The sequence below is a fragment of the Peromyscus californicus genome, unplaced genomic scaffold, assembly GCF_007827085.1.
Source record: "Peromyscus californicus insignis strain IS unplaced genomic scaffold, ASM782708v3 Scaffold_9__1_contigs__length_137607984, whole genome shotgun sequence".
NCBI lineage: Eukaryota > Metazoa > Chordata > Mammalia > Rodentia > Cricetidae > Peromyscus > Peromyscus californicus.
Genome location: NW_026294617.1, coordinates 4,958,323 through 4,977,173, shown reverse-complemented (window position 1 = coordinate 4,977,173; position 18,851 = coordinate 4,958,323). Strand labels below are relative to the sequence as shown.

Sequence of the window (18,851 nt, the reverse complement as noted above, 5' to 3'; positions counted from 1 at the left end):
TATGTGGTATCCACAGAAGGTTGAATGGGGTGGATGAGGAGGTTTCAGCTGGTGTTCTGTTTCAGCTCTACGGACTTCCCTGAGGATTGGGTGGGGGAACAGAGAGAATGGAGAAGGTCCATGAGCAGGCTACCTGGTCTTCTAGTAGTCATGGTCTGTGGTTGAACAGAGGGTGTCCACCCAAGTTGGAGGCTGGGACATAGCAATGAGTTGGGTAAAGTGGGCTAAGAAGTGAGGTCAGCATTTTCTTCTTATGACATCCTTCTGGTTGATTTTTAATTCGCTCTACTACTTTCTCCAATTACATCCCCTGGAAAGATAAATCTCTTGTTCTTCCACCATTCCAGGAAAGCTTTGCTCCTCCACACACATGCTCATCTGGTTTGGTTTTAGGACACCTTAAAATTTTATGAGACATCCAGAATAGTTCAATTTCCATTATAACATTTCACACTCTTTATTCCAAGGAAATAAAAAATTTCCAAAATTTTCTTAACTCTTCTTGACTATGATTGAAGCATGGAAATACAGTTTTTTTTTTGATAAAGTTCTTTAAAAAACTAAAAATTAACAAATATTATTCATAGAATCCATTGGTACATACAAGTATAATACTATAAATTTAACCAAAATTACTTTTATTTCTGCCTTTAAGTTTTAAAGACATGTGAGTAGCTTGCTTTGAAAATAAAAGACACAAAAAAATGAATTTAATGATTCGAGAGAAAGGAGTTTAGCCTCCTGTCATTTGTGACATTCTAGAGGTAAATTTGACTGTATTGAATAGATACTAGATATCTTTTAATCTTATTAATTCATGTATACATTTGTTATAAATTCAGTGCCTTTCTGAAAACTTTTCTCAAAAAAACTGCAAAGGATATTCTGTATAATAGCCAGAGAAAATGTGTTCTGTGGAAGTGAAAAGAAAAAGTGTGTTTGTGTGTGTGTGTGTGTGTGTGTGTGTGTGTGTATCTTTGTGTGCATATAGAAGCAGCAGGAGAGAGTTACTGTCTTCTAATTTGCCTGCAATTGGCTGAGAGTGGTTAGTTGAGCTTTGTATTTACTGATTTACCTCCTTATAATTGCATAGCCTTGATTAAGTTAACTCATCTTTCTGAACCTATCTCCTGTTTGTTGGAACAGAGTCAAAAGCATGGTGTATGGTGAACAATGCCTGGAGCCTGTGGGAGAGGCTCAACTGTATTTTGTTCCCTGGACTGTTCTTGGGTTTGATTTCATGCCTCCTGTAACAAACATTTACATTCAATTTGTAAGACATTTATTCTTGTTGGATGTCAGAACATAGCTGGAGAGCCCAATGTGGTTAGTGTACCCAAAATCTGGATATAGCCTTCTGCTTTTCCATATATAATCTATAGTATGTGCCAGGCAATTGTGTTTAAATTTTCTGTCCTGAGAGTTCTGGGAAAGGGCTCTTCAGTTAACATTTAGTATGTGCTTACTGATATTTATTTACATGTTTTTCTGAACTCAACCTTCTTTGGATCATTTCTTTCTTTGTTTCATTTTTGTAAAAAATGTAGACTGTAACTGAAATAAAGATGTCTACAGCATTAAACTGTAGTCTACCCATTCTTCCATGTCCTCAGATTTAATGTTTTGCAGACACAGATCTGTATATGTTGACAAAACTTGCCACCTCTTCTATAAAGTGTGATCATAATAAAAATTTCATGGGAGAATGATAATAGTGTTCAGGGTTTAGTTGTGGCTTATGTCAATTGCCTAATATCAGAAGGCTTCTATTTAAAAGAAATTGATGTGATTCACAAGTCAGAAAGTAGGTAAGGGATGAGGATAACTAATTAGTGTGAGTTATTGCTTATAATAGACATTTGGAAGCATATTTGTTTGGCATGTGTGCTTATTGTTTAAATATCTAATCACTTGGTAATATCTATGTTGTTTGTAAGTTTGGAATGGTAGAATATGCTCCATTAAACAAATGATACTTAAACAGATAAATGAGCCTCGCTTTGAGATTATTTCTTTTCAAGATGGACTCTTTCTCCACGGCTCCCTTTTCTAAGCCTGGATGCATACCTTGTGGCCCTAAAACTGATTATGAAGGAGTAGATACTGCTTATGAGACTGAAATAGGAAAAACTTAAATAAATGGTGAGTCACTTACTTATATTTAATTGAGCATCATTTGACATTCACTTCCTCCAGGCTGCAGGCCAGGCTCTGATTTGTAATGCTTGTTTTATAGATGCTATGAGCTGGCTACAACTGTGTGCTTTTATGTACTAAATTAGAGTATGTGAGAGGTAATTAGGTAATTCTTAGTTAACCCTTTAAAACACTGAGCTCTTTTGAGTATTAGAGTAAATAAATGTTGTTATACTAATATGGTAGAGTTCATATTTATACATTTTGCTTTTTAATAGCAGACTATTACCATTTTATTAGTGATTGACTATGACAGTAGAAGGTAGTTGATCTTGAAACACTATAAAAATATTTAAAAATCATACTGTGTGCACATCATTCCCTAGTGGTAGAAGTATTTGTATACTAGATTTAGTTATTGAGTATAATAAAGATTTAACTAATAATTATTGATTATATTTTACTTGTCATTGCTTTTGATCTCATGAATTTGAAGAACTTAGGACAGTATTTATGTGATAGTTTTGATGGAATTATAGGCCTAATTTTGTCCCAAACATACTAGAAATCACTTCTAATCTGTTATGAATAATAGTGGATTAAATACTGTAAGTGGGAAGGATTATTTCACTTTCTGTGTTCCTTAGAATTACACACTTTAAGTCACTCGGGGAATTTTAATTAAAAATGAAGACCCTGGGACTTGCAAGGTGACTCCAAGAGTAAATCAATTGTTATGCACATCTGAGAACCGGAGTTCCATCCCTGTAATCATCAGAAAATGGAAGGAGAGAATTGACTCACTCAATTGTACTCTGGCCTCCAAACATGTTCTGGCATGTGTGCTCTCTCACCAAACACATCACACACACAAGGGCATTAAATTCTAAACAAAATGAAGGTTCTTGCATCCACCCGTTAAGATTTTATTGTAGAGAGACCTAGAATCTGACTTTTCAAAGCATACAAATTTAATGGCTAAATTTAGTTTTAGCATACATTGAAGGGACCCATTCATTTCTCTAATATTTGTAGACTACCAACGGTGTTGAGCGGACCTTCTTAGAATGTCCCCTGCAGGTAGGCATCTAATCTCTCGCTAACACAGCAGCAGCTTCTCCATTTCTCATTTAATCGTTAGTCTCATGGCACTAGAATCTTGGTTGCTCACTTGACCACAAGTCTTTAGAGAAACCAATGGAGAAGGAAATCCATGACTGGCCCAGCAGGTGTTCACCCTTTCAGTATCATACCATGAAACCAAACCATGTTTTTCACTTCTAGTAATTAACTGTTTTAATTAGGAGTTTTTCACTCTTATTTACACAATATTCATTTACCTTTCATTAACATAGGAAACTGAACTTGTGGGCCATCATAAATCAATATTATTTGCATATGCATACTCATGCGTGCTAAGAATAATGACAGCATTGCATCATCCTTCTATTAAGTTTAGAAAATTCTCCTGTAAGAAGGCTGAATCTCAGAATCCATCTGTGAAGATTACTAAATGGTTCAAATCAAATCTAAATATTTTTAAATATGTTTTTATTTGAAGTAGAATTCCATCACTTTCCCCTTCTTTCTTTCCTCACTCTGACTACTCCTAGTTGATCACACTCTTAACTTTAAAGTCTCTTTTTCAAATATATTTGAAACAATAATATGCAATCTCACACACAGTCACACATATCTGTGCCCAAAAATATACTTGCAACTTGATAAGTCTGTTTTGTTGCCTATGTGTATATGGATTCAGGACTGACACTCTGCATTGGCCAACCAATAAGGGGGCTCATTCCTGGGAGAGTTAATTCTTCTCCTATTAGTCATTACTTGTCTGTAGTTCTTTGTTTAGTGGTGGCACAATTTTCCCCCTTCAACGTTAATATGTTTGTTGATTTTTACCATTGTTTTGTCCTTGTTTATGTATCAATTTCTAGGAAAGACTGTTTCACAGCAGACTTTCCTTCTATTCTGGCTCTTAAAATCTCTCTGTTCATTCTTCCTTGATGTCCTCTGAGCCCTAGTTGCAAGAGCTATGATATATATCTATCCTTTGGTGCTGGCTTCCCATTACCTGTTGATCTATGAATTGTGTCCAATCTATTAAGTATCCTGTGATGGTCTCCATTTGCTGTAAAGAGAGGGCTCGGATAAGGAGTGGTGTTTACAATTATCTGTGAGCATAAGGATAAGATTAGGATGTATTAAAGAATTATGCTCATGTAGCGAAGTCGGGCTAGTATAGTCTATTCTAATGTCCATGATCTCACTGGCGCCAGGAAGCTTGCTAAGCTTCTCGTACCAAGCATGATTTCTGTCCTGTTGAGTTTGGTATGTTCAGTTAGGCAGCCTTTGGCTGCCACCAGCAGTGATGCTTCTTTCATCTTTACTAATATTTTGCCATGTTGCTCATTCTTGTGGTTCATGGATGTTGCAGCTGGGTAGAATTGTAATGTTGCTTCCTTCTTTTAGCAGATTGAAAAGAATTTTCTTGTACCATAAAGGCTAGATGGCAGGAAAGAGGATTTTAGGTCAGTTCCAGTTCGACTCATCCAAGTTCTGTGTACGCATTTTCGCACACCTACTTCTTTACAAAAAAATTGTTAATGTTTTTAATTCAATTAAGTTTTTGAAAATTTCACATATGAGTAATATAGTTACATAATTTTTTATCTTTTCTTTAATCCTTTTCCTCTCTCCAATCCCTCCCATGTCCCCCTTTCCCATACATATATGACACACAATATATAATTGTACAATGTATAATAATTTATATATAATGTACAATATATAGCACATATGATACATTACAATGTATATAATACATAATATAGTATATGCGACTGCTTTTATATATATAAACACAGTTGCTAATATTGTATATATTATATATCTTAGCTGAGAGGTGAATTAATTCTCCCCAAATATGACCTTTCATTAATACATAAACATATGAATAAAACTAAATGGACTATCAGCTTTTACTTACACTACATATACACACATACTATATATACACTACATATAAATATAAATATATATACATATAGGAGAGGGCAAAAGCTACACTTATCTGTGGGTATAAGAATAATCATTTAGAATGTATTTAGAAACTGTAGTAGTTGAAGAAGGTGGCAATAGTAGGTTTACTAATTTCATGACCTTACTAACCAGAGGAAATTGGTCTGGTTTCCTGTACCAGGCGTGATTAATTGGGTCTTATGTCCCATGAGACAGCTGTTGGACACTGCCAAGATATAATTGGCACTATTGTACTTTTAGGGATATTTCGCCTTGCTGGTCACGTTTATTGTTGATTGGTTGTTGTAGAATATTATTTTAAGGTGTGTTACTTTTATTTATGCTCTGCAACATTTGTTTAATGAGGCAAAAATATGTTTGATTAAATAAATTTCACCTGAGGTCAGGAGGCTGCATCAGCAACTAGCTGACAGAAAGTGGTAGGGAGGAGCCAGGTGGAGAAGGGTTTTTAAGGAGGGGCAGGGTAGGGCTTTTCAGGGAGATGTGACAAGGAGAAGAGGTGAATGACTTGCTGTTCATCCTCTCTGAGGAGCAGAATTCTACTTCAACCTTTGAGCCTTGAGTTATTTAGAGGAACAGAGATTTAGATAAGTTCCCTTGGTAGCTTTAAAAGAGTTGGTGCCTGAGGGAGCAGAATCCCCTCTGGCTACCGCTCTTGCATCTGAACCTTGCATCTGCTGTTAGCAGGAGGAGTTGCAGTTGCTGATTTGGACAGCCATGGCTAAAAAGGTAACAAACAGCAGTTTAAAAAGAGGAGGACGGTTGGTGTCATAACCCGGTAGGACTATTGATCGCTGTCCTCCCTTGGCAGTTTGTAGATCACCTTCTGATACAATGGAAGCTAACCTTCACGAAGAAGGACGGAGTACTGTTAGCTGGAAGAAACAAAGGATCGGGAGGTAGAATGATAGAAGCAGAAGGCACACTGAGTGATATAACCCAAACCCAGCAGTACCCATGGCACATGTGTTCTCACAGCTGAGGTTTCTAGTCCCATATCTTCATGTAAGTATATAACCCACAATAACCACAGAAACCAGAAAATTGAAAGGAGTCGTGGCACGTGTGTGCACGAGTGCATGTGTGTGTGGGGGGGTGGGGTGGGGTCGGGGGGTTGGTCTTCTAATGGGTTTTGGGTCTGGGATAAATTTCATTGTTTAGGAGGGTTGGTTACAAGTTGTTGTTAAGGGTTAGGAAAAGGGCTAACTAAGCAAAGGAGATTAAATTTAAGGTTCTTGTTTCTAATATATATATATATATATATATATATATATATATATATATATATGATAGAATAGAGGGTAGATTACTGAATCTACTTGAAAAAATAAAGAGAAGATATAGATATGATACAATATAGATAAAAAGATAGATTATTGAATCTACTTTTAAAAGACAATTACTAGTTTTAAATACTTTACATTGGATTGGATTTTTGGATATTGTATACAAATTATATATATATATATATTGAGATTGATATTATTAGAAAATGCTATATGTATATTTCTAATCTTGTTCAAGATATTGTATTTATACCATTCATTTAACAATGTAATGCAATTTGCTAATCCTTGAATATTACTACTACCAGCTATTAGGATATAAAGAAATGAAAGTTCATTGTTAGACATTACAATCGAACTTGTAGTCATATTAGGTATTTTTTCAAGATGGAGCAAATATATTTTAGATAGACAGGTCATCTTCAAACCCTTCAGAGAGCTACAGAATATGGCATTTAAAATGTTTTAATAACTTAGAAATTTTTTCCTTTTTTTATGACTCTGAGACATGTCGGCTCCTGGCAGTACCAATCTACTTCAGAGAAAATATGGGCATTGAAGAAACTGCATATGGTGTTAACTTTCATTGTGGCAAAAGTTAGCCACTGGACAACAAAGTATCCTCGAATCGACTGCTCACAAACAGGACAAAATGAACTGATGGGATACAAAACAAAGGACTACAGATTCTTGCCAAGACAAGTGTGGTTGTGGCTTTAACAACAGGCATCTTCTGAGGCCAGGACAATAAGGCACCATCACTGAAGTGGCCTTTACAATCCAGAAAAGGTACAGTGCCTCATTCTTTGAAGGCAGCTGAACAGGCAGTGGACTGATGGCTTCTGATGTGCAGAGGAACGGCAGCTGAAACAGTTATTCTTGAAAGAGTAACTAAGCTCACACCTCTCAATGGTAGGCTGGCATTTAATAGAGGGATATGGAGAAGAACGGGATGCTGAGATGAAGCCACACACACATACAGCCAAGAAGAATGGACAGCTGAATTAAAAAAAAAAATCAACAATTTCCAGAATTTAAATTCCTGAATCATGACAGGACACTAGTGGAATTCAGGTGTTTCTAGTACATGGACTATTCTCACCAAATTTGAGGTTGAACTGTTGTCCTTGTGTACATCCTACTTCACAAATGAGTCCGTCAGATACGCTGAGCCTATAGGCTGAAGATGATGCCCCAACGCTGCAGAGAAACCTCGGGTGACTGTCCAGGGAGCTGGCTGTTTCTGTCAACTCACATTTTTTTGGAAGCTGCTTACATACACTTCCTGTTTATTTCCTTCTTGGGTCTCTGAGGGAGTTGAAGATTAGATAGTTATAGTTGAAGATTAGACAGTTATAGTTTTCCTTGTTAAGAATTTTAGAAAAGAAACTCACTAAAGAGGTGTAAGTGTATAAATTTGAAAGACATTATAAAATAGTTCTGTTAGTAATATAAGTTAGAATAGAAAGGGAATCAGGTATATTTTGGACCTACCAAAATAGGATAGATAATGGAATTATTTTCTCTGAATTTGTCAAATGCAAATGGACTAGACATTGTTTAGATACTTATTGCTTGTATATATTATATATAGTTATTATACTCTTTGTATATAGTTTTTCTTACATGTTATAATTTTTTTCCTTTTTTCTTTTAATTAGAATAGAAAGGGGAAATATGGTGATATTTTATTTGTGCTGAAATGTGATTTTGTTTGTATGTTAATAAATAAAGTTTCCTGGGGATCAGAGCTAATAGCAAACCATAGCAGAAATCTGGCAGTGGTAGCACATGCCCTTAATCCCAATCGCATGACAGGCAGATCTCTGTGTGTTCAAGGACACAGCCAGCATAGAGACACATGCCTTTAATCTCAATACCAACCATAGAAGACCTGGAGGTCTGTATAGACAGGCAGTGATGAGAAGGCAGAATAGAAAGTCAATAAAAAGACAAACACACATTCCTGGTCTTTTCCTCAGGGGAAGGATGGCAGCGGCAGCGAAGGGTAAGAAGGAGGTCTTGGTCTCAGCTCTTAGCTACTGCTCTCTGACCTCTGGGGCTTTTAACTCTGCATTTGGTTAAGAAACGTGTTTTTTATTTAATAAAACCAGTCAGGATTACATGTACGTGTGTGTGTGTGATAGGAGCAGGAAGATACAGGTGATAGGGAGGGAGAAATGGGAAAACTTGGGGGCTTTAATTGGGGAGGTTGGAGGGAGGACAATACAGGGAGAGAGAAGTAATAAATAACACTGAAAAAGCCATAGGGAATCATATTATATATTTATCTAAAATTAAATAATATATATGTGTCTATGTATATATATAAATACACACAATATATAAAAATACATGTATATAGTATGCATAAATATATACCATAACACACATGTATGTATATTTATATTTATGACTAACACTTGGTGTGATAACACTCCCTACAAGAGCCATAGATTATCTTAAAAAAAAAACTCAGTACTAGGCATGGGAGATCTTTCTCAGTGATGATCAGGGAATCCAAGAGACTCCCAGACAATATAGGCCATTGTTATTACCCTTGGCTGCCTCCCAGATAATGTAGTAAGTCCATATTGTTGAAGACACCACATACTTCAGATGCAGGACTAGGAGGAATCAAAGTGCATCTAAACTTATTTCTTTATAGGTTTTAATACAATCACTTTTTTAATCAGATGATTTCTGGGATGTATTTGGGAGCAAAGCTATTTCAACATTTGCAGTTGCCAGAAACATTTCAGTCACACTATGATTGAAACCCGTTAGCAGTGGTGAGTTGGCACAGACCTTAAGGAACTGATGTAGTGTTGCTATGACCATAGTTGTCTCACAAATGGCACAGGAAGGATGAACTGTTAAAATAAAATGTCTAGGGACATGATTCAGTGAAGAGAACTACCCAGAATATGCAGTTCTCTGGTTCAGAGATTTGAGTAGGTAAGTTTAACCACAGGAGCACTTTAAATTAAGAGTTCATGGATTATCTACCCTCTCTCTGCAAACATTACCCTGTCTACTCATTTAAATGCCTTCTTCCTATTTTCTCTTTAAGTGGTTATGATTGTGTCTCTCCTTACAACTTCTGACACTTCCACCAAATCACAGGTAGCCCTCAAATTGCTAAATCAGTGGAAGGTTTCCTGGTCACAGTATTGTGACAGCTAGAGCAAAGATAAAGCTACATCCTCAATATCCTTAGGAAAATACTCTCTTGTATTTTGAGTGTAGTGGAAAAGTTAATAACACCAGTATAAAAATATCAAACTCCCAGGTTGACTAATGTGTTGGCACATTGTTCTCACTCCCATAGCTGTCCCTGCTTTGGAACTGCGAAGTTGGGCAGATGTAGTAAGAACAGAGTGTTCTGATGGATGATGAATCAGAACCCAAACAGACCTGGCTTTAACTTTCAATTTCAATACGTTTTTACTATGGAGTCTTTTGCACTAATTTTGTACTTTTGTGCTAACTTTGTAAATTTTTGTACTAAAATTTAAGATAAGTGAAATATTATTTGTGTTGATTGCTGAATTTTGAATGTTTCTGTATATACTGTTACACTTTTTTACCCAAGGCAAATGCATCACTCATCTTTACCTTAATCCCAGCCCTACATAGTACTTGCATTCAGTAGAGAAATGGATACTATTTTGCTGTTGTTGTTTGTTTGTTTCTTGACTGTATCTTCTCAGAGTTTCTGCGATGCTGCTGACTTGTTCATCAAAATTAATTCTCAGGATTGATCTGAGGCTTTCCTTTCCTTCCTACCCTTCACACTTTGGTGCTCAGTGATTAACCCACATCATGACTCACACACTGTTGCTTACACACTTCTTGGGTGCTTTCACTCATTGCACAGCTATTGCTTTATATCACACCCTCATTGTGTGTGGTAAGATTGTTCCAACAGGCACCTAGTGAAGCCCACTCATCTCTACCCTCTCTAGTCCACAGTGCAAGCAAAATGGTACCTTTTCACAGTGAACGTTTGGTTCATTTATTTATTAAGCACGTATTTTTCTTTATTTTTAAGTCAGACACTGTTTCAAACCCTAGATATAAATGAGGAAATGAAAGAGAAAAATTACGAAATCTATGATTAGCTAGACCTTATATCCAATTTATGTGATTGAAACTGCAGCTATTAGCTCTGCCATATTCTTACTATTAAAGTACAGTGAGGTTTAGTGAGCTATCCTAGGACACACAAGTAAGTGTCATAGCTCCAGTTTGAACACAGGTAGTCTTTTTCTAGTCTACCTGAGACATTTTTAGTAAGTTACCTGCCTTTTAATCTCCAACATAACCTGATAAAAATTTACAATTAATATAATTTCCCACCTTATGTATGAGAATGTAAGTCTAATTGTTACTGAATGTTACAGACCTCATAGCAAATTGGGGCTAATACACAACAATCTGCCACTATAACCTTTTTGAGAAATGTCACTAGGAAGCCATTATCATTAGACACAGATGTGAGTTTCATTGCATGGATATCAACATAAGAAACATGAAGACATAGGGATGAGCAAGACAGAAAGGAGGAAAGAGTAATCAGAATACACTTATACATTATGAAATTGTCAAAGAAAAATATTAAGCAAGAAAGAAAAACAATGGAACCAAGAACTGCATAGTGTGCTGGTGTTTTGCTAGGAACCCCTTGGGTTGCCATGATGGGGTCAGAAACCTGAATCTAAAATACCTCTTGTTTCTAATGATTTTGCTAGGGTGTCTATGGATAATTAAACATAATTTTAGCTGTGGTAATTTTACAAACACACATACATACCATCATATTTCTGTCCGACATCTTCCTCTTCTTTTGAAAAAGACTATGTGAATTTTGGTAGATAAAAGTGGGGAGACAGTTTGTAAAAGTTCCATCTTCTATCTCTTAATATATGTAAAATGATGTGAGGTACATATGCAGAAGGCAAGTATGGGAAAAGCGTATTTCAGTTAAGATACTCTGCTAGTACGAAATAATCCTCTGTGGCATTCTGAACAACGGAAACTCTTGTTTGAGTGTAAGTGATGCAATTGGAGACACTTTTGCTGGAGGTTGGATTGACAGGCTAATGGCCTTGCTACAAAATTTGCTAACATTTACCCTGATTTTCCCCACCCCTTAAGCCTTCAGGACCCTGCTCTTAACCACTCTATGTGGCTGACCCAGCCACCCTGCCTCCTCAGCACACGGCATTCTCTGCCTTCATCCTCCTAGTGAGGCACTGATATTCCCCACTATGGATAATTTCCGAGAGAGGCAAGTCTTCCTTCTCTACGGGGCCTGAAAGGTTCTCTACAGAGGGATAACTGTGCATTCTTTTGGGGTAATTTTTTGGACATGGCTTATGTTGTCTACAAGTGTGTTGAGTTATACATGCATTTCTTTGTTATTTAAATATATAAACTAAGTCAGAATTCTAACAAATCTTCTAAACTACAATTATGTAGTGAACTCAGTTGTAAAATCCACTTATTATTTTCTTATCGGTTTGTTGCAAAATTTAAAAAGTATCCCCGTTGAGGATTAAATAAAATAATTAATCTATATTAAATGCATAGACATCTTGTGGCACTTTTCAAAGGAAAAATGATTAGACTATGGTGTGAAAACAATGATTTTTATGTCAGAGAAATAATATGAACTTTAAAAAGCTGTCAGTAAGTAGTTGATTGACATGTTTCTTTTAACCTGTATGTAGAAAATCTTCAATAGATAAAGTAATTTACTCTTTTTATTCCTGATAAATTTATAGCTGCTAAATATATATGACTGAAAATATAGTATCTTGAGAATTAGAAGTGCTGCTCAGTGGTGGAGTACTTAGCTTGAATGTGTATGGGAGGCCCTGGTTTTTAATCCAGGTTCCATGTCTATCCATCTACCTGTCATCTATCATTCACGTGTCAACTGATCATGTATCTATAATCTATCCATCATCTATCTTTATCAAACAATGGATTATATAGCTGTTCATCATCTATCTTTCTATTTTTTATCACCTATCTATTATCTATTACCTGTCAATCATCCATCTGGCAATTATCATCTAATTATATCTAGAAATTATTATCAACCTATCATCTATATAATTAACTATAATTCATCAAGATAATTGATTCTCAAGAAATATCTTTATTGTTCCTGTTTTTTTGTTTGTTTGTTTTTTGTTTTTGTTTTTTGTTTTTCCGAGACAGGGTTTCTCTGTGTAGTTTTGGTGCCTGTCCAGGATCTTGCTCTGTAGACCAAGCTGGTCTTGAACTCACAGAGATCTGCCTGGCTCTGCCTCCCGAGTGCTGGGATTAAAGGCGTGCGCCATCACCACCACTTGGCCGTTCCTATTTCTTAGTAACTACTTGCCATTATTTGATCAGCTATAGTCCTTTCTGCGCATAGCCATAGCTGTTGATTCTAGTCTGTGCTTTTCAGCAAAATAAATAAGGAGAACTTGCTGACAAGTTTGAATACATTATTTTGTGAATAATTATTCTGTATATTATATGTCTTGTAATTAAAATGTCATTTTTTTCCTGGTGAGTGTCATCTAGTTATTCCACAGACTTGATGGCAATTATAATTTATTTTTGCCATCACAGTGTCATGGCAGGTCCTGCCTTGCCACTGCTGTGACTCTAAGCTAGGGATATGTATTTTAGAACAAATGTTTGATTAGCTGTATCCTCACCGGGTGGCTTTGCCACTTTTTCCATGTTTCCTGCTGAGAATTATTGAACAAAGTTTTCTTGACAGGGAGTCCTATGAAAGTTGTAGCTTATCTGCTCTATTTCTGTGACTTTTGGGCCTGGATTTACACTTTGCTTGGTGACTTGGTGCCTGGCTGTTCAGCACTCAGTAAACACTCTGTAACAGCCCTCACATCTTGGCGCTTCCTCCCCTTGGCATTGTTTCACAGTGGGTACAAGATATCACACTTCAGAGAAAGTGAGATGTAATTAATATCTTTTAATTACTTTAAGTGCTTGTGAAGAAGCAAGAGCTGTGGTAGCCACACCAAGTTATTATGGCCATGTGGTAAGGACTGTTATTGTACCTATCAAATCAAGAGTTTTTCTAATCTTGATGTGCATTACAGACACTTGAAGTTCTGGTGAAAATACAGTTTAATGAGGCCTGTCTGCAGGGTCTTTAGTTTGTAATCCAATGTAATATCTAGGGTTCTCACAAGTTCCCCAGTACAGCTGATGCAGCAGGTTTAGAGAGCACCCTGCAGAACTTGAGGAATTTGGATAATATGTAGCCACAGTGCTTAAGGCTGTGAACAGTGAAAAAAATACACAGTGCTTACAACAGAACCACAGATCTGGTCTATTTATTTTCAAGCTTATTATAGTATTGAAATAATCATAAAGAAGATAAATGCCTATGCTACAATAGGTCTCACAGAGTAGATATTCAGTCTTGGAAAATCAGGGCAAGTCTCAGACAGCCAAGACAGCAAAATAATAGACATGCAGAGAATAAAAAAATGTTTTTCCAAAAATATGTGACATGTCTTGGATAGAAAAGATTTTGGAAGCAGAGGTTTGAGTCATGAAGGCCACACACTGTTTATTGTGTGCACTCTACATATTTGTGTAGCTGTAAGATCTGGGAACACGACTGATCAAGGCAATAGCTTTTCTCTGGAAGAGCTTTAAGAATGGATCAGTGTACCTCAGTTCCATATGCAACTGTGTAGACTCAGAATATATGGCTTATGGCAGCCTTCTTGTAAATGTCAAACTGAAAATGAAATTTATGTGATTAATAACCAAGAGTTTTTATTAGCTCTTTATTGGTGAAGTGGCATGAATAAAACTGTTAATAAAAGACATTCATATCTTATAATCTAATAAAAGTATAAAATTACAAAAATGTTGTTGATAATATTGTATTAACCCCACAGGAAACCTCCTAAGCTAAAAGGATCATGTGCTCTGTTAAGTTGGATGGTTATATATATTTTTAGTATTCTGTGTTTAGAAGGTCCAAAACTAGTATGCTAATATTCTCATATCAGACAGCTCATCATCAGAATTAAATATCAAAATTAAGGATTGTTTTGATCTGTACTATATATTTTTCCTCAGCAAATACACAAATGGTACATATTTAAAAACAAAATAGAAAACAACTAATTACCCATCACACATGAGGGTCTGGCATACATACAAAGTGTCCTTCCTAAGTTTTTCTTTTATAATATACAAGTCAGTTTAAAATGATGGAACTTCTCTGAGAACTAGGAAAGCTGTAGCCTGTGCTTAAGGAATGGAAAAAAATCAAGGCAAAGCATCCATAATTTCCAGCGTTTTTCTCAATCCCGTGCTTGTAGCTACTGTCTCTCTGTGTTAGAACCTGGAGTCTATGCTCTGTGGGAATGTTGTATCCCAACAGACATAAACTAATACTTAGTGTACAAATTCTGCGTGTCAATGTAGTGACAGACCTGATGACTCAGGTAATCAATGTGATAGCCTGTGCCTTCCCCTCCTAAGTAGCCAGCCATACTGTGGATGGCATATGTGTGCCACATCCTCCTGGATGAACCCATTTTAGAGAACAGCAGGAAAACTCTAGAGAGACAGGAGAGTGGCAAAGGAATTGTGTCTCCTCAGAGCTAAGGGAATTGTGTATGGGAACCCACCATAACAGACTTGAGACTCTAGCCTCAGGTCCCAGAGATCCTAGACCAGGTCTTTTTTTTTTTTTAATAATATTTTTACTTTACAATTAACTTAATTTTACATTTCAGTCACAGATTCCCTGTCCTCCCTCCTCCCACCCCCCAGCCCTCCCCCTTAATCCACCCCCTACTCCTGCCTCCTCCAAGGCATGGTCTCCCCCTGGGGACTCAGCCCAGCCTGGCAGACTCAGCCAAGGCAGGTCCAGTCCCCTACTCCCTACACCAAGGCTGAGCAAAGTGTCCCAGCATAGGCTCCAGGCTCCAAAAAGCCAGCTCATGTACCAAGGACAGGTCCAGGCTCCACTCCCTGGGGGGGCCTCCCAAACAGTTCAAGCTAATCAACTGTCTCACTTATCCAGAGGGCCTGGTCCAGTTCCATGGGGGCTCCTCCGTCATTGGTTCACAGTTCATGTGTTTCCACTAGTTTGGCTATTTGTTCTGTGCTTTTTCCAATCATGGTCTCAACATCTCTCGCTCATACAATCCCTCCTCTCTCTTGCCAATTGGACTCCTGGAGCTTGGCCATGGATCTCTGCATCTGCTTCCATCAGACACTGGATGAGAGTTCTATTATGACAGTTAGGGTGTTCGGCCATCCGATCACCAGAGCAGGTCAGCTCAGGCACTCTCTCAACCATTGCCAGTAGTCTACACTGGAGGTATCTTTGTGGATTTCTGGGGACCTCTCTAGCACTCTGCTTCTTCCTATTCCTCTGGGGTCTTCATTCATCATGGTATCTCCCTCTCTGTTCTCCCACTTTGCTCCTGATCCAGCTGGGACCTCCCTCTCCCCTAAGCTCTATTTGCTCTGACCCTTGCCCTCCATTACCCCCACCCCCACCCCCAGTTTGCTCATGTAGATCTCATCTATTTCTCTGTTATTGGGTGATCCCTGTGTCTTTCTTAGGGTCCTCTTTACTTGGTAGCCTCCCTGGAGTTGTCAGTTGCAGTCTGGTTATCCTTTGCTTTACATCTAGTATTCACTTATGAGTGAGTACATACCATGTTTGTCTTCTGAGTCTGGGTTACCTCACTCAGGATGATTTTTTTCTAGTTCCATTCATTTGCCCACAAACCTCATGATGTCATTGTTTTTCTCTGCTAAGTAGTACTCCATTGTGTATATGTACCACATTTTGTTTATCCATTCTTCAGTTGAAGGGCATCGAGGTTGTTTCCAGGTTCTGGCTATTACAAATGATGCTGCTATGAACATAGCTGAGCATGTGTCCTTGTGGTATGATTAAGCATTCCTTGGGTATATGCCCAAGAGTGGAAAAGCTGGGTCTTGAGGGAGGTTGATTCCCAATTTTCTAAGAAAGTGCCATATTGATTTTCAATTTGGCTGTACAAGTTAAAATCCTCTGGAAGCATCACAGTCCCTGACTTCAAGCTCTAGTATAGAGCTACAGTAATAAAAACAGCTTGGTACTGGCATAAAAACCGACATGTGGACCAATGGAACCGAACTGAAGACCCAGACATTAATCGGAACATATGATTTTCAACAAAGAAGCCAAAACTATACAATGGAAAAAAGAAAGCATCTTCAACAAATGGTGCTGGCATAACTGGATTTCAATATGTAGAAGACTGAAAATAGATCCATATCTGTCACCGTGCACAAAACTTAAGTCCAAGTGGATCAAAGTCCTCAACATAAATCCAGTTACTCTGAACCTGATAGAAGAGAAAGCAGAAAGTAGTCTTGAATGCATTGGTACCAGAGATCACTTCCTAAATATAACACCAGTAGCACAGACACTGAGAGAAACTAATAAATGGAACCTCTTGAAACTGAGAAACTTTTTTAAGGCAAAGGACACGGTCAACAAGACAAAATGACAGCCTACAGAATGGGAAAAGATCTTCACCAACCCCACATCTGACAGAGGGCTAATATCCAAAACATATAAAGAACTCAAGAAATTAGACATGAAAGTACCCAACAGTCCAATTAAAAAATAGGCTATAGAGGTAAACAGAGAATTCTCAACAGAAGAAGCTCAAATGGCTGAAAGACATTTAAGGAATTGCTCAACATCCTTAGTCATCAGGGAAATGCAAATCAAAACGACTCTGCGATACCACTTTACACCAGTCCAAATGGCTAAGATCAAAAACACTGAAGACAGATTATGTTGGAGAGTATGTGAAGCAAGGGGAACACTGGACGAGGTCTTAAGGAGAGGGAGAGTGAGCATGGGAAGAAGATGTCTGATGTCTGCAGTTTTCAAAGCTACAGAAAGGATTCATTAAATGCCATATGCAACAATGTGAATAAGCTGGAATATTTTATCCTAAGTGAAAACCAGGTATAAAAAGACAGATATTAATCCAATTTATGTGTGGAATTAAAGCAATGGATCTTAGGATGGTGAGATGGATTGGCATGTAAAGGCTCTTTCTGAGCAAACCTGGTGTACTGAATTTGATCCTTGAAATCCATGTAAAGGTGGAAAGAGAATCAACTCTGTACTCCACAAAGTTGTCCTCTGACCCACATATGCACACACAGACATGTGTACTCAAACACATGTACACAATTTGCTCACACTAACAATTAAATGAATCTAAGTTTTAAAAATTGAGTTCATCGAGTTGGGAGTAGAAACTGGGCACAAAAGATTAAGGAATGTAGAAGATAGAAATAGAAGGTAAAACTTTGGGTTGTTTATAAGTGAGGTAGTTAATATAGTTGTAGTTAGTAGATAATGAAAATGTATTACAAATTTCACAAAAGGTAGGAGGAAGTATTTTGAGGAAATAGGTATGTCAACCTTGATTATAACATTACACAATGTGTGTCTGTGTCAGAATATCATACTGGGATGTAGATTATATACAAATTTTGTCAAATTAATACAAATAACTATGAAAGCAGTGAGAAACTAACAGCTATACACTTACTACTTCATATCATTGTCAATTGATAGGAGACAGAGAATAGCCAAACTCAGCATCAGAAGATTTAAAACAAAAGGCAAAGCTTTGGTGTTGTCTAGTATCTAAGTCAAGGTTTCTAGTGTTGTGATAAACCAGGAAGAACAGCAGCTTGGAGGGCAAAGGCTGATTTCATCTCACATTCTGGGTAACAGTCTATCACTGAGGGAAGTCAGGCAGGAACTCAAGCAGGGAAGGATTCTAGAGGCAGAATTGATGCAGACAGCATTAAAAAGGGTCCTGTTTATTAGTTTGTTTGCCATGGCTTGCTCAGCCTACCTTACAGCAAGGAAAACCACCAGCCCAGGGTTAGCATCCCCCACAGTGAGCTGGGTCCTCCCACATCAATCACTAATTTTCAAACTACACTCCAGACTTTCCTACAGGCTACCCTTATAGAGTCATTTTCCCAATTGAGAGACCCTGCATCCAAATGGCTCTAGGTTGTGTTAATTAGACATAAAACTAGCCAGAACAGGTTTATTAAATACTATATGATAATATCAGTCACTTGCTAGTACCTGGACTATGTGCTAGCAATATTGTGTACAATGATTCTAATTCTCAAACAAGTTCTGCATCTTGCCTTTGGGTTTTCTGGTTAAGCAAATGAGAATTCAAAGAAATCACCCCCCTGAACATGTGTTTTGACCGAAGAAGCAGGTTTCAGTCCCTCAAATGCATAGATTCACATCACTTCTCCTGTTCCCTCCCC

At 37.4% G+C, this 18,851-nt stretch overlaps 1 protein-coding gene across 5 annotated transcripts in view; it reads left to right on the top strand.

The window, feature by feature from the left end:
* The window catches only part of Naaladl2 (N-acetylated alpha-linked acidic dipeptidase like 2), a 1,340,311-nt gene that overhangs the window by 279,402 nt on the left and 1,042,058 nt on the right, over window positions 1-18,851 (top strand). For 4 of the 5 annotated variants that reach the window (XM_052732134.1, XM_052732135.1, XM_052732131.1 and 1 more), the window contains exon 2: window positions 5,999-6,192. The exons of the other annotated variant lie outside the window; for it this stretch is intronic. The gene's annotated coding sequence lies outside the window, so the exon portion shown is untranslated. The remainder of the gene's footprint in view (window positions 1-5,998; window positions 6,193-18,851) is intronic. 5 annotated transcript variants of the gene reach the window in all.